This window comes from Tenrec ecaudatus, chromosome 6, assembly GCF_050624435.1.
Source record: "Tenrec ecaudatus isolate mTenEca1 chromosome 6, mTenEca1.hap1, whole genome shotgun sequence".
In the NCBI taxonomy this organism is placed as follows: Eukaryota; Metazoa; Chordata; class Mammalia; order Afrosoricida; family Tenrecidae; genus Tenrec; species Tenrec ecaudatus.
In genome coordinates this window covers 5,850,408-5,864,558 of record NC_134535.1, presented here as the reverse complement: position 1 = coordinate 5,864,558, position 14,151 = coordinate 5,850,408, and positions in this window count along the sequence as shown.

The window sequence follows — 14,151 nt, the reverse complement described above, 5'->3', positions numbered from 1 at the left end:
TACTGTGATGAATCGTCATGTAAATATCTGATATGCAGGATGTATTTTCATTGTTACCAATTAACATCATTAAAGCATAGTGATTAATCACAAAACAAGATGGCATTATATATTGTGAATTTTTTATTTCTAATGACAAATCAATGAAATTTTGTCTTGAAGCATGGTGTAGCATGGGTAACAGTCTTCATGCCCAATGCTCGTAGGTGGGCGTTATCTGCATGTGGGCAGGACTGGAGACGGATAGAGGAGTGGTGTCTCGGTTCCTAAGACCATGGGAAATATATGTTTTCCGATGGTCTTAGGCGACAACCCCTGTGAAAGGGTCGTTCAACCCCCAAAGGGGTCGGGACCCACAGGTTGAGAACCACTGTTTACAAATTTATCAATGGATACATTGACAGAGCTTGCCTCGCTAGAGAAACCAGCCTAAGGCGGTCCAGTAGAGGTCCGGGGACCTTGACCCTCGATGAGCTGGGTTGGCTGCAGCAGTGGGCTCAGACATAGCCACTGTGAGGATGTCAGGCCCAGGCCGTTCGCCTCTCTGTGTGTATAAGTCTCTGTGAGTCAGAGGCACCTTTATGGCTCCTCTCATCAACAGCCCTGTTTCATTAACATAACAGGACACGCCCCTCCCGGATGGCATGACAACCACATCTGAAACCCAAACGCACTGCAGCCCTACAGAACGGAACAGAACAGAACCGGCTCTGTGGGTTTCCAAGGTGATCCATTTTAAGAGGAGCAGGCAGCCTCCTCTTTCGCCCTTGCAGTGGCCGGTGGGTGCAAACTGCTGACCTCGTGGTTGGCAGCCCAGGTCGTAAACCCAGCAAGCGTCCCCGGCTCCCACCGCAGGCGGGGCGGGTAGAGCCGACAGCACGTATTGGGGGGATATATTTCCATCTGGAACCGGTGGCCAGGTTGTCTTACAAATGACTTGACACGCACGTCAGAGGCTTCCACGCCTCCCGGTTCGCATCCGTTTGCGCAAGCTCCTCGATTGGTATTCTGTGTTCGTGCGGAACCTGTGCGGGGATGGAGAGGCAGCTGCTGAAATGGAGCAAAGGGGCCGCTGCGAGGCTTGACATCAGACAAGGGGGCGTTGTGTCCTTTTACCTTAGACACCTGCGTGCTCAGCGGGTCGTCCCGACTGACCAAGAGCCCTCCCTCAGAGACGGCTTCTCTTCCCACCTCCGTTGGGGTGGGATGCCCCCTGGCACCCACTATTCTCCATACCTCCCCCGCCCTCTCCTGACAGTGCTGCAGACAGTGTGTCACAAGCTGGTGGCTTGATTTCTACGCTTTATCTTGTCTCTGCATCCCCCATGGAACTCCTGGTCAGAGCAGGTCAGAGGAGCAGCCTCCCCGGTAAGTTTGTGGAATGAACGAGTGAGTGGCGCTGATATGTGCCTGGCCCATCCTGGGGCAGCCCTGACACCTCTGAGCTTCTGAAGGAATCGGCATGGCCAACGCCCCAACTGTGACTCCCAGCCTCCAGTAGGAAGGCAGGTGGTGAAGTGAGGAGAGGCTACCCAGGTCCCTAAGGACGCAGCATCAGGGCGTGACTTGATTGACAGGTTGGGTCCCACCCCTTCACTTTGATGCATCGTCAGGCTGACATACAATAGCTAAGGACCGCAGACATGTCCGGAGAAGGCGGGAAAGGACATCTGCTTGGGAGAGTAGCAGGGCAGTGAGCTAGAGGAAGGCCCTCGGGAGCTGGCTGGGCACCATGGCTGCCGCCTCGGACTCACACAGAAGAGTACAGATGAGGACGCTGCAGGGCTGGTGGTGCGTTGCTCTGGGGCCATCGCGTCACTCTCAGTCAGAGCAGGCTAGATGCGCCTACAACCTTGAGGCACTGCAAAAGCCCATCGTGCAGATGAGGAAACTGAGGCTCAAGCCCGTCGTGCAGATGAGGGAACTGAGCCTCAGTTCTCCAAGGACTCGAGAGAGCGTGGCAGTGCCAGGATGCACATGTAGCTCGTGTGTGTGCACGCACGTGTGTGTTCGTGTGACTACGCATGTGAGTAGGTGAGTGCGTGTGTGCACACTAGTATGTGTGTCTGTGTGTGTGCATGCATGTGCCATACATATGTGTCTCACACACACCCCGATATCAAGGCAAACTTGTTTTTAGGGCTGCTGGCATCCCGCTGGACCTCCGAGAGGCACAAAAGGACCCGGTAAATAAATAAACGTTGGCGCGTCCACACCCAGATGCCCGCTGTCTGCCACCACTGGTTCCGCAGAGCCAGCGCGCGTCAGTTCTCCAGGGACAGCCTCCTGTGATCGCGCGTCTCCAGCACAGAGCCCCGGATGTCAAAACGGGCTTTTAATTAGCAGAGCTCTCGGGGAGCACGTGGAGCCAGAAGCCAGCTGGGACCCAAGGAGGTAGCAGCTGTTTACCAGCTCAACAGCCAGCCGGGAGAGTGAGGGGGGCTGGTCCCCCGCAGCCCGCAGCCTCCAGGTCTGCACAGGGAGGTGGCTTTCTGGGGGGGGACACGGGTGACTCGAGCCCCTGCCCCCGAGGGCTCATTCAGCACTGCTGTTGGCTGATGGGGGCAGTGGGGCCCAAGGTTTGGTGGTTGGGGGGGCTGCTAGTCACGGGGGAGACACCAGTCAATTCCAGCGTTGCTGCTGCTGGCTCAAAATTGGGGACAGTTTGATCCACGGCCCTTTGGGTGGCCTTTACGGGGACCCAATTATCCCAGGGCCTGGTCCAGGCAGCATCCTGGCCAGGCAGAGCCAAGGCTTGTTAAAGGCAGCTGACAGCAGCTTGTCACTTGGATGCGGCAAGGCTGTGGGCCGCCGGAACCTCTTCCTTTCAATGCCAATTAGAAGGTTGGCACCAGCAAAGTAGGATGCCCAGCTCTGTGTGTCAGGAATCTTTGTTCCCACGGTGACTTCCTCGAGCTGAGCAGGGCGCCACTGGGGAGAGGGGACAGGAGCCTAGATGACATGCGCCCTGCCCAACAGCATTCGCCCCCCCCCCAGCCCTGACAGCTGCTGCCCCATGGGAACATGGGGAAACTGAGGCTCAGGCAGAGTGGCTTGTTTGAGGTTGCATATCCCTGCAGTCAGCAGCCAAGTGGGCACCTGATCCCTCTCAACCAGGGCAGCAGCCTCTCCCTATAAATGCACCCCTGCCATTGTACCAGATGTTGCACCTCACCCCAAAATACTTTCCCCAAAGGACCCACCTTCTCGGGTTGCTCGACTCAGTGCTCACAGCTGCTGGAGGACTCCCAGAGATCCAGGTGATCAGTGACCCCCTGTCATAGCTTCAGCCCTCTGGTCACACTGGGCTGACCTCCATTTAGCTCTTCCCAGCACAACACCCCCTCCCCCACATGGTGGGACCACATCAGGGGGTTGGGAAAGAAAGGAAGCTGGGAACAAGAAGGTATGGTAGGCAGGGAGAGGGGGGCGAGGAGGGCCAGGCACTTCCATCCAGTGAGATGGGTAGACCCAGCCCAGTCCAGCTCCTGAGAACCACATCCCAAGATCTGTCCCCACTGGTGACACTATGACAGCCAACCACTGACCTCAGGGGGCCACTGGCCATGCAGGCACCCTCGTGAGTATGTCTGATGTGCCCTGTGCAGTGGGCGTGACCACGGTCTCCCACATACTAGTGAGTCACAGAGGCTGAGCTGCCCCTCAGGCCACAGAGCCAGTAAACAGCAGAGCTGGGACTGAGTCCCAGGGCACCTACTCCCACAGTGTGGCAGCTCCGCACCCTCCCAGAGGTGGTCCGTGAAGGCCGCAGCCCACCCTGTACATCATACCCACCCATCCCACTCATACCCCACGGAGACCTGCCTGGCTTGGTTCTCCCCATCTCTGTCAGAGATACCTGATATCTCTCCCTGACTCATATGTCTCCCTCTGTCTCTGTTAAGTCCCCCAGAGTCAAAGGGCACAGGTCCCCCAGGGTCAGAGGGTGCATGTCGCCCAAGGTCAGAGAGTATAGGTTCCCCAAGATCAGAGGGAGCAGGTCCCCCAGGGTCAGAGGAGACAGATCCCCCAGGGTCAGAGGGTATAGGTTCCCCGGGATCAGAAGGTACAGGTTCCCAGGGTTAGAGAGCACAGGTGCCCCAGAGTCAGAGCAAGCAGGTTCGTCAAGGTCAGAGGGCACAGGTCCCCCATGGTCAGAGGGTACAGGTATCCCAGTGTCAAATGGTGCAGGTCCCCCAGGGTCAGAGAGTGTGGGTTCCCCAGAATCAGAGGGTACAGGTTCCCCAGGGTCAGGGGGCATGGGTCCCCTGTGGCTGACACAGGGCTAGCAGTCTGCACACACTCTAGTGTACTGCAGGCACCACCACACACACACACACACACACACACACACACACACACACACACACACACATACACTTGGAACAGATAGAAGGGGGATGGCAGCTCACACTAAGCAGAATGAGGTCCCTGTGGGCGCCAAGCAGGAGCAGGGAAAGGGGGAGGTGAGGCTTGGTCCCCAGCTCCACCCTTGAACAGGCTGAGGGAGGCCCCGGTCCTGGGGACCCAAGGCATTTTTACTGGGGCTTCTGGAGAGGCATGTTGCTGAGGACAAGGCTCTCATGGGGGCTGCGGTCTGTGGGTCACTAACCTTCCAGGTGATGTATAGTGTACAGGCCCCTGGGCGGGACAGTACAGGCACGGCAGGGCAATATCAGTGAGAGACCACATACACAGATGGGGAGACCTCGAGGCTCAGACAGCACGCATGGGAGAGGGGATTCCCTCCCAACTCCCCCACCAGCCCAGGGAGAGGCAGTGTCTCTTGAGGGCTTGCCTGGGTGTGTCCCTGATGAACATCTCTGCTCTGAGAGTCCCCTGGTCATGACAGGGACTGGTGACCTGAGAGAGGACAGCCAGGATAGGGACAGGTGACTCCCGTCAAGGCTACTCATCAATGTGTCTAACCTCACTCACTTCACCCAACCTGGGTCCCTCCTGCCCCAGACAGGGGAAGTGTTAGAAACAGCCAGGCCCCTCCAGGGAGACCTCAGTGAGGCTGAATAATGGATGAGCCCTTAGCAGAATGCGTTTGTTCTTCTAAGCCTTTTACATGGTAAAATGCTGAGACAGAGTCAAGATTGTTCATCAAAGTGGATCTCCTGCAGGGCTGCCCTTTCCTGGAGCGGTCGCCTCCCAGGGAGCTGGCCTTTCTCACAAAGAGAGGCAGCCTAGCCACCAGGCCCTCCAGCCAGCCTCAGCCAGAGGACATTTTCAAATTCAAATGTCATCTCCCCAAACTGAGCAGAAACTCCTCCCCCCCACCCCCAAGCCCTTGGGTCCCTTCACACGGAGAGGGAGATGGACTGGGGGTCTTCCTGCCGTGGGGCCCATGGCCCTGCAGGTGCCCACCCTCCTTGCTCTGTCCATGTGCCCACCGCCCCAGCTCCTCACTGCCCTCCTTCCAGAAGCAAGCTTGAACAGCTGTAAGACCTTAGCAGAAAAAAGAGACCAAGCCATTCAAGCATAGGGACAAAGGGCAAAGGGGGGCTGTCCCTCCCATGCCTGCAACCCCCCACCCCGCCCCCAGAAGAGGTTGCCAAGAAATCAGGCAACCATTGGACCCCAAACTGAGCATGCTCACACTCAAGCCCCCAAGTCACATGGGAGGTACACCTGGTGCCCAAACTAGGCCCAGGCTCATGACATCACCCAGGTGAGCTTCACTCAGCCAATGGGGTCAACCAATACCACCAACCACACCTCCCCAGCCAGAGGTTTGAAATATCCTGGCTGTGGGAAGGCTGCTCTCTTTTATCCTGCTCCTGGTCAGCGGCAGGTGGAGGGTTAGAGTCTTCGCCCCCATGCACACGCTCCAGGCCTCCTCAGGCCCCCCAGCCTCTGGGTCCACATGCTCCAGCCTCTAGGGTTCTTGGGCTTCTGGCCTCCCGGGATCCCCCAAGTTCCACACGTGTGGATGCCCTTTTCCACGTGGTCGCTGGGGCCCAGTTGTGAACCCCTTTGAGACCGTAACACCTGAAACATGTCCTGTCCTTCATTAAAAACCCACTTGGATCACAAAACGTGCTTCGGCGTGAACTCTTTGAGCGCGCGAAGCAAAGAACCCACTCCCGGCCCACTCCCGAAACCCTACCGAAGGAGTTTGCTGTTGGACGCTTCTCTTCCTCCCCTGGAGCATGGAGATTCCCAGCCCCTGGTGCAAGCCATGGAGGCCATGTTCCGTGTCTCTCTCTCTCTCTCTCTCTCTCTCTCTCTCTCTCTCTCTCTCTCTCTCTCTCTCTCTCTCTCTCTCTTTCTCCCAGGATTGAGTGGAGGCTCAGAGAGGTATCTTCTCTTCCAGTGCCCTTTCCTGATAGAGAGGGGAGTTCGCCTGCTGCAATTGAAAACACCAAAATTATAACGACTGAAGATTAGTTCATTAAAAATACAAAATGTAACAGCGACCACCCCCACCATAGACTTGCGGTAAATTCCCTTTAAGCTCCATCGAGGGGGACATCTTGACTAGGAAGAGTTAACAAGGGTGTGTGGCCCTTCATGGGACGGTGGTCTAATGACCCCCCGGAGAAAGGTCCGTCTGGATGATTTCCTAATGATCAGGGTAGACCCTGCCTTCTGAGGGTGCCAATTACATCCTGTGACACTGGGGAGAAGGGCCACACCCTGCTAGTCTCTTCCTGTAACCACAGTAAAGACCTTTCTTGTATGTGAACTTGTGGGGGTCGGAGTTGAACTTGAGCTGTCCAGAGGGGAACGCGGCTGCTTTCTGTCTGCCAGCATTTGCAGTGATAAACTTAGTTTCTGGAGCCAACCTGGTCTCCATTTTTGGCTCCTGTGTCAGGTTCTGCCAGACCCTGGCTGTCCGACAACATTCCCTCAATGTCCCAACACAAATCCCACTTTCACCCTGGGTTTCCGGTTTCCATCCTTCCTTCTTTCCTGACCTTTCTGAGCCTTGCCCTAGGTCAGTGTTCACCCTGTGGGTCACAGGGAGCGAGATGAGGCTGTCTGCTCCCTGAACGGCGTCGACAGTCTGGGGCTCACGGGCAGGTCTACTCTGTCTTATAGGGTCACTGAGTCTGAATCGCAAAGGCTGGAGGATTTTTTTTTAAATCTCAAACAGCCGCTGATTCTAAGGTGTTGCCAGTACAGACCTGCCGCCGTTTGGCTGAAGTTGCTGTTGACGTTAGAAGCCATGGAGTCAGTCTGGACTCACAGTGGCCCGATGCACAAGAGAATAAAACACTGTCCTGTCCTGTGCCAGCCTCACAATAGTTCATTTTTGCAGCCACGGGGTCAGTCCATCGCGACCAGGGTCTTCCTCTTTTTTGTTGCTGCCCCTCTGCTCTCCCAAGCACGGTGTCCTTTTCCAGGGACTGGTCTCTCCCGACAACACATCCAAAACAGGTGAGATGAAGTCTCACCAGCCTTACTTCTAAATACCTTCGTCTAGAAAGCCTCAAATAGACACACAGAGACAAACACGCCTTGAAAAGCAAGAACAAATGAATAAAGCTGAACTTAGGGACTGTGTAGGATATACAAGAAACCTCAATACCCAATGTAACTTGAGGAAAGCATTTATTAATTCTTAAAAGGAACAAAGACACAGGCACGTCTTCTGGATGAGGGTGGCCGTTAGCACAGGGTCATAAGGGTGTCTGAGAAGTCACTAATTCCGCAAGCATGGAGCACGCACAGATGTCACAATTCAGGACTGGTGGCAGCTCAGTGCATCGCAGTTACAGGGGGCCTACTAAAGCGGGAACGGGACGGGGATTGGACCCTGAGCATTGTCAGATGGAAGAGCTTACAAGATTGGCCCAGGGCCTCCTGACCAAGGTAGACCGTACATGACTGATGGGGCGTGACTGGTGGCTACTGGACACTACGCCGCTCCCCCCACCCTGTCCCCAGTACGGTGATCTCCATAGAGGACACACCCAGACAAGAGAGACTGCCCACCCTGGCTGGGCTGGAAAGGGGTGTAGGAAATCTCACTTCCAAGACACTCTGCCTGAGGGCAAGATTGCCCACATCCTTGGTTAAGGAACAGAAGGAATTCAATGGAGGCCTAATCTGTGGCGTGGACTCTCAAAGGAATTTGGGGCTACCACTCTCCATGGCCTTCTGAAACCGGGGTGCTCAGAATCTAAGCTCTGATACAACACTGCAATTTCCAGCCTGGCATAAAGCCGAGAAAGACACAGACAAAGAAAGGCTGCAAACAGGACACGGAACCGGAATGAAAGCAAAATCCACGCCCAGCCTTCTCCTGGCACATCCTTTGTGACTCAGTGGGCCCCAAGGACCAGGAGAGCTCCCCCAGAAAGCTGTGGTCCCTTATGAAGCAGCCTGCGCACCTCTCTCCCTCGGGAGCAGCTGCGGGGCTCGAACAACCAACCTCTCCGCTAGCAGCTCTGAGTGCTTATCACCAGGGCAGCGCCAGGGCTCCGGAACAGACTCAGAACAGAGCCCCCTGAAATAAACCCAGCATTCTGCAGCCAATTGATTTTCTCCCAAAAGCACTAAAGGAAGTCGATGGTGAAAGAAACCCCTTCTCAACAAAGGATGCTGAAAAGCAGTCTATTTATGCTCCCCTCCCCCCTCCCAAACAAAAGGAGAGGAGAGGGGAGGAGATGCGCCTCAGCTCATGCTCTCTATCAGACACAAAAGCCCTTTCAAGACGTGTCATTGACCTAGATGGAACGGCTGAAATTCCAAAGCTTCTGGCTAAAGGCAGGGAACACTTCCCGACCGACCTCCTCGGCTAGGTAGAGAGCAGGGCCCATAAAAGCACTCAATAAAAGAGACTTCATAAAAAGGGATGGCTTGTGGGCAGGGGCGGAAGGGCCAAGCGGCGCTGCCAGGAATAGCAGGTCCCAGACAGCAGGGAGCAGGCAGTGCGGGTCAGGGGGTGCAGGGAAGGGGAGAGGCAGAAAGTAAATGATGTGCATCCACTCCTGGCAGCAAGGTTCTGGAAGAAACAGCCACAGATGGGGAAGCTGTCGAGAACAGAAATGTGCTTGCTTACGGGCAGGAGGCGAGAAGTCTGAATTCGGGGTGCCGGCTCCTGAGGGAGGGCTCCCCTGGTTGGTTCCATCTGGGAAGAAATCCTTGTCTCCTCTACATCCCTGGGAGGTCTCTGTAGAGCCTCTCCACCCCCCTCCGCTAAACCAACTCCTTTTCTATCACAAAGGGCCCAGGACTCATAAAAGCCCCTTACTGGCCCATCCTGGGTTGGGCTGCTGTTAGGAGCCACACCGTGGGCTCACTGTCCGGTCCTGCAGCGCCCACATAACCTTGGCAAAGTTGGAGGTCCTGGTTGCAGCCCATCCCCGCAAGGTCTTCCTCATTTGCCCTGGCTCTCTACTGTACCAAGCACGAGGTCCTTCCCCGGGCACTAGGCCCTCCTGAAACACACACAGGTCAGACCACTACCACTGAGTCCCTTATGTCTCATCAAACCTTATAGAGAGGCCCAGAAACCCTCAGTCCTTACAGGAACAGACCGTGTCCGTCTTTCCTCCCAAGGAGCAGCGAGTGGGTTTGGACCACGGAGCTTATGGTTAGCAGCCCGGTGCCTGACCCACAGTGCCACCAGGGGCCTTAAACTTGTATAAAACCCAAACAAACTCACTGCCATCGAGTCGATGCCGACTCAGAGCAACCCTGTAGGACAGAGTAGAACTGCCCCTCCTTTATCCTGGGGAGCAGCTGGTGGCTTTAAACTGCTGACCTTGCAGGTCGCAGTCCAAAGTGTGACCACCATGCCAACCAGGGCTCCTGAAGGAGGCACAGGGGCTTAGAATTCGCAGGCCTGAGGGTTGTAGAGCATCTTCATAGTTCACTTCCTGGAAGGTCCCCAGGCCACCACACAGGGAGGTCTGTGAGTGTCCCTTTGGTTGAGGAGAGAAAGCGCCACAATGCAGAGAAACTGAGGCAGCTGGAATTCTGGACTCAAGGTCTTCTGTTGGGTTGGGTTTTCTAGGAAAACATCACCAGTGACACGCGTATCTGTATAAAAAAAGAAATGCGTTTCACAAGAGTGACCCACGCAGCTGCAGGGCAGGAAAGCCAGCTGAGGCTGACTCAAGTCCGAGGGTCTAATGCTAAGCTGGAGGCCCTTTCTGACTCACCCAGTGGGCAGCAGATGGGCCAGGAAGCAGCAGGACGGTGCAGGTGGCAGACAGGTGGAGGCTAAGTCAACTGTATCCGAGGTGGACTAGGTAGGGCCGGCCGGCAGAAGTCGTGGTGAGTCACTGCCCCAAGTTCCGAGAAACCAGACGCGGGATCCAGGCCGGCAGGAAGAATAAAAGAAATAACTCTTTGCAGCATCTATTTATATAGATGAAGTAGGACACAAACCCAAGAAGACATCATCAGGCTTCAAGCCAGGAATTGTTTACATTATGCTAAGTTCAAACGACAGAGGATCCTGGCTGAGCCACGTGGACACAAAAATCGAGTGCTGGATTGGAAGGGCGCTGCGGAGAGAGAACTTGGCTAGGCTGCACTTCGCTGGCCAGCCCGGCCAGGGCACGATCCCACATGAAGGGCAGCCTATAGCGCTCGGGTGCACAGTGGCTCAAAAAAAAATCCAAGTTGGTGAAATCCAGCCATTGTCCCAGAAGCTCACTCTCACTCACCACTCACTGCCACCTGTCAATTCCGACTCATGGCTCCCCAATGAGCTCCATGGCTGTAGATCTTTAAGGAAGCAGAAAACCTCACCTGTCTCCTGCAGAATGACTGGTGAGTTTGAACCACTGACCTTGTGGTTAGCAGCCCCGCATGGAATCCATGATGCCACCAAGACTCCTTTAGCATCTCAATACCAAAATACAACCTTCTGTGCTATCAAGTTGCCTCTCATTCATAGCTGCCCTATAGGACAGAGGAGAATTACCCCTGTGCTTCCGGAGACTATAGATCGTTATGGGAGCAGAAAGTCTCCTGAGGAGCAGCTGGTGGTATCGACCCGCTGATCTTGACATTAGCAACGAAGCATGTAATCCACTACACCACAAGAGCTCCTAGTGCCTCAATTTAAAAACAAAAAGACCGTTGATTTGAGTAGGACTCATACCGACCCCAAAGGACAGAGTAGAACTGCCCCTATGGGTTTCTGAAACGCTGCTTCTTTACGAAAGCCTCATCTTTCTCCTGAGACGCAGCTGGTGGTTTTGAACTTCCGAACGTGCACTTAGCAACCCACCGTGAAATTGCCATGTCATGAGGGCTCAGTGGAGGGGACAAACTAAAGAAAAAAACACAAACCCAAACCAGCTGCCTGTCATCTGCTCCCTCCCAACCCACGGCCACCACGTGTGTCCAAGGAGAACTGCAGTCCACGGGCATTCGTGGCTGTGCGATCTCAGAAGTGAACCAATAGGTCTTTCTTCCACACACTTCTGGGTGGATTTGAACAGATGGCTTGTAGGTTAGTAGCCACGTAACTCAACTGTAGGGGTCACCTGGAAGGATGGGGGTAAAATTAGCCCTCCGTGTACGTTGCAAGTTAGGCCTAAAGGTTTTCTAAAAGATTTCAGGTGACCAGGGGTTAAAGTGGTCGGTGGGAAACGACAGCCGCTGTGTAGGAGAAAGACGAGGCAGTCTGCTTTCCCAAAGATGTACAGCCTCGGAACCCCGGGAGCAGTTCCGGCTCCTCTGTCCAACAGGGCAGCGGCCAGGCTGGATCCACTCAGCACCAGTGCTTTGGGTTCCATGTCCAACCTACCAAAAATAGTTCAAGAATCCGTGTGATATTTAGGTTTTGTGTCAACTTGGCTACACCTGTGGGAAGGTAAGGGCGGAGTCCAGCCCCTCCATTAGAACACGGCCTGATGACACCTTCTTGGCGCCGTGGTCTTTTTGTCGGAGATGCTGTGGAGGACTGGTCTCTCTTGGGTCCCTCTGCTTGCTCAGAGACTGCATCTGGCTTCAGGGGCTGGTGACCCTGGGAATGCCCGGCCATCCTGCCATGCTCTTGCCAATCTTGGGTTCGCAGGACCTTACACCCACTGCCCTGTGACTCCCCCTGCTTCATCAGCCAGCAGTCGGCTGAGTCTGGAGGGGCCTCCAGCTGGCATCTGGCCCCTCCTCTTGCGCTGCCCTGGGCTGGGCCGTCTGCTTGACAGACATTTCTTTCTGGATATAAAGTCCTTCCTTACGCATATAAGCATGTCACTGGTTTTCCATTTCAAGAGAACCCAGCCTAACACAACCCAATCGCATACACATCACATCTGGCCCGCTAACACCCATGCAGGGGTAAAATAAAGCTTTTAAAGTATGTACACAGGTGACAGGTGATAAAATGCCTAGACAGGATTTTGGAAGTCGTGGCAACCAACAACGCTTCTCGTGCTCAAATCTGTCAGGGAGCCACGAGGGTGCAGAGGAGAGAAATGAAAGAGACGTATTTTTTAAAGGACTCGAAAGCAATCCCGGAGACAGAAAACAAAAACAAGATTGCCTTGTGTGTAGTCAGTTGCCCAAGTGTGTGTGTGTGTGTGTGTGTGTGTGTGTGTGTGATGCAGACAGCAACATGGAGACGTTGAGCACTGAACTACCATCTAAAACCAGTGGTTCTCAACCTTCCTCATGCCGTGACCCTTTCATGAAGTTCCTCATGCGGTGGTGACCCCCCAACCATAAAATTTTTTTCGTTGCTACTTCATCACTGTCATTTTGCTACTGTGATGAATCGTCATGTCAATATCGATAGGTAGGATGTATTTTCAGGCTTACAAATTGAATATCATTAAAGCATAGTGATTAATCACAAAAACAATATGTAATCATATATTGTGAGCTATTTATTTCTACTGACAAATAAATGAAATTTTGTCTTGAAGCACGGTGTAGCACAGGTAACAGTCTTCACGCCAGGTCCTCGTAGGTGGACCCTGTGGGTGGACCCTCCTGGAGACGGATCGAGGAACAGTGTCTCAGTTCCTAAGACCATGGGAAATGGAAGTTTTTGAATGGTCTTAGGCGACCCCTGTGAAAGGGTCATGCGACCCCCAGAGGGGTCTTGACTCCCAGGTTGAGAACCGCTGCTCTAAAACAGAAGACCCCCGGGGGAGGATAAACATCAAATGCACGAAGCTCCCGGACGTTGTGGGCAATCTGGAACAGATGGTCTGAGGTCTGCGTATTTGGGGGTCTCCGCAGCAAGGGGGTGTGCAAGGGGGCGTGGAAGTGTCTGAAGAAACAATGGCCAAATGCCTGAGGGAAACTTTCGTTCGGAGGCGTGTGGGCAGCGCGGGGCGAAACACTTGGTTGTGAGCCGCAGATGGGTGGCGTGATGCCAGTGGCCCCTAAGAAGGAGCAAGCTGGGCCGCTCGGCGCCAACACAGATGGACAGACAGCCTTACAAAGCCCCGAGGGCAGCCCTGCCCCTGGCCTCCGGGGCACTGTGATTCAAAATTCCCTCACCGCTGTGGCCTCCACCAACCAGTGATACAAAAACCTAACAAATCCCACGGACACGCACACACACCCCCCAAGTAAATTGCTTAAAACTGTCAACCACAAACATATTCCGACTCACTGCCGACAAGTCAGGTCTGGCTCCCGGCAGCCCTATGGGACAGGGCGGAACTGTCCCTGCGGGTGTGGGAGACGGTAACAGCTCCCCAGAGTAGAAAGTCTGGTCTTTCTCCCACGGCAGCCCCACGCATAGCCACGATGCCACCAGCATGCCTGGGGGACCTCTGAGTGGCCTCTGGAACCTCATCCCTTTGGAGCACCCATCTGCGAGCTAACAATAGCCTGGCACCAGGGAGGCCTGATGGACAGATGCTAAAATTAGCTGGCTCCTTCCTAGCCTCATCAGTAAAGCAAAGGTTGGCCTGAGCAAGTTTGGCAGGAAAGGGGGAGTGGGGGGGTGGTGGCTGCTGACGTGGCAGGGGGTCTGAAACGAGAGGCCAGAACCTCATGGACACCAAACACTGGGTGTGCCAGGTGGCCTCCACCCCTGCTTCCAGCCTAGAGCAGCATGCTGGCCACCCCCATGTGCCACCAGGACAGACATGGGTCCAGGGACTGACTCAGTGGACTGGCTGTCTGAGAAACTTCGCCCATGGCTCACTGAATCCTTCCCAGGACCCCACGAAGGAATGCTGTGATCCCCCCACCCCCACCTTGGATCCCGGGACACAA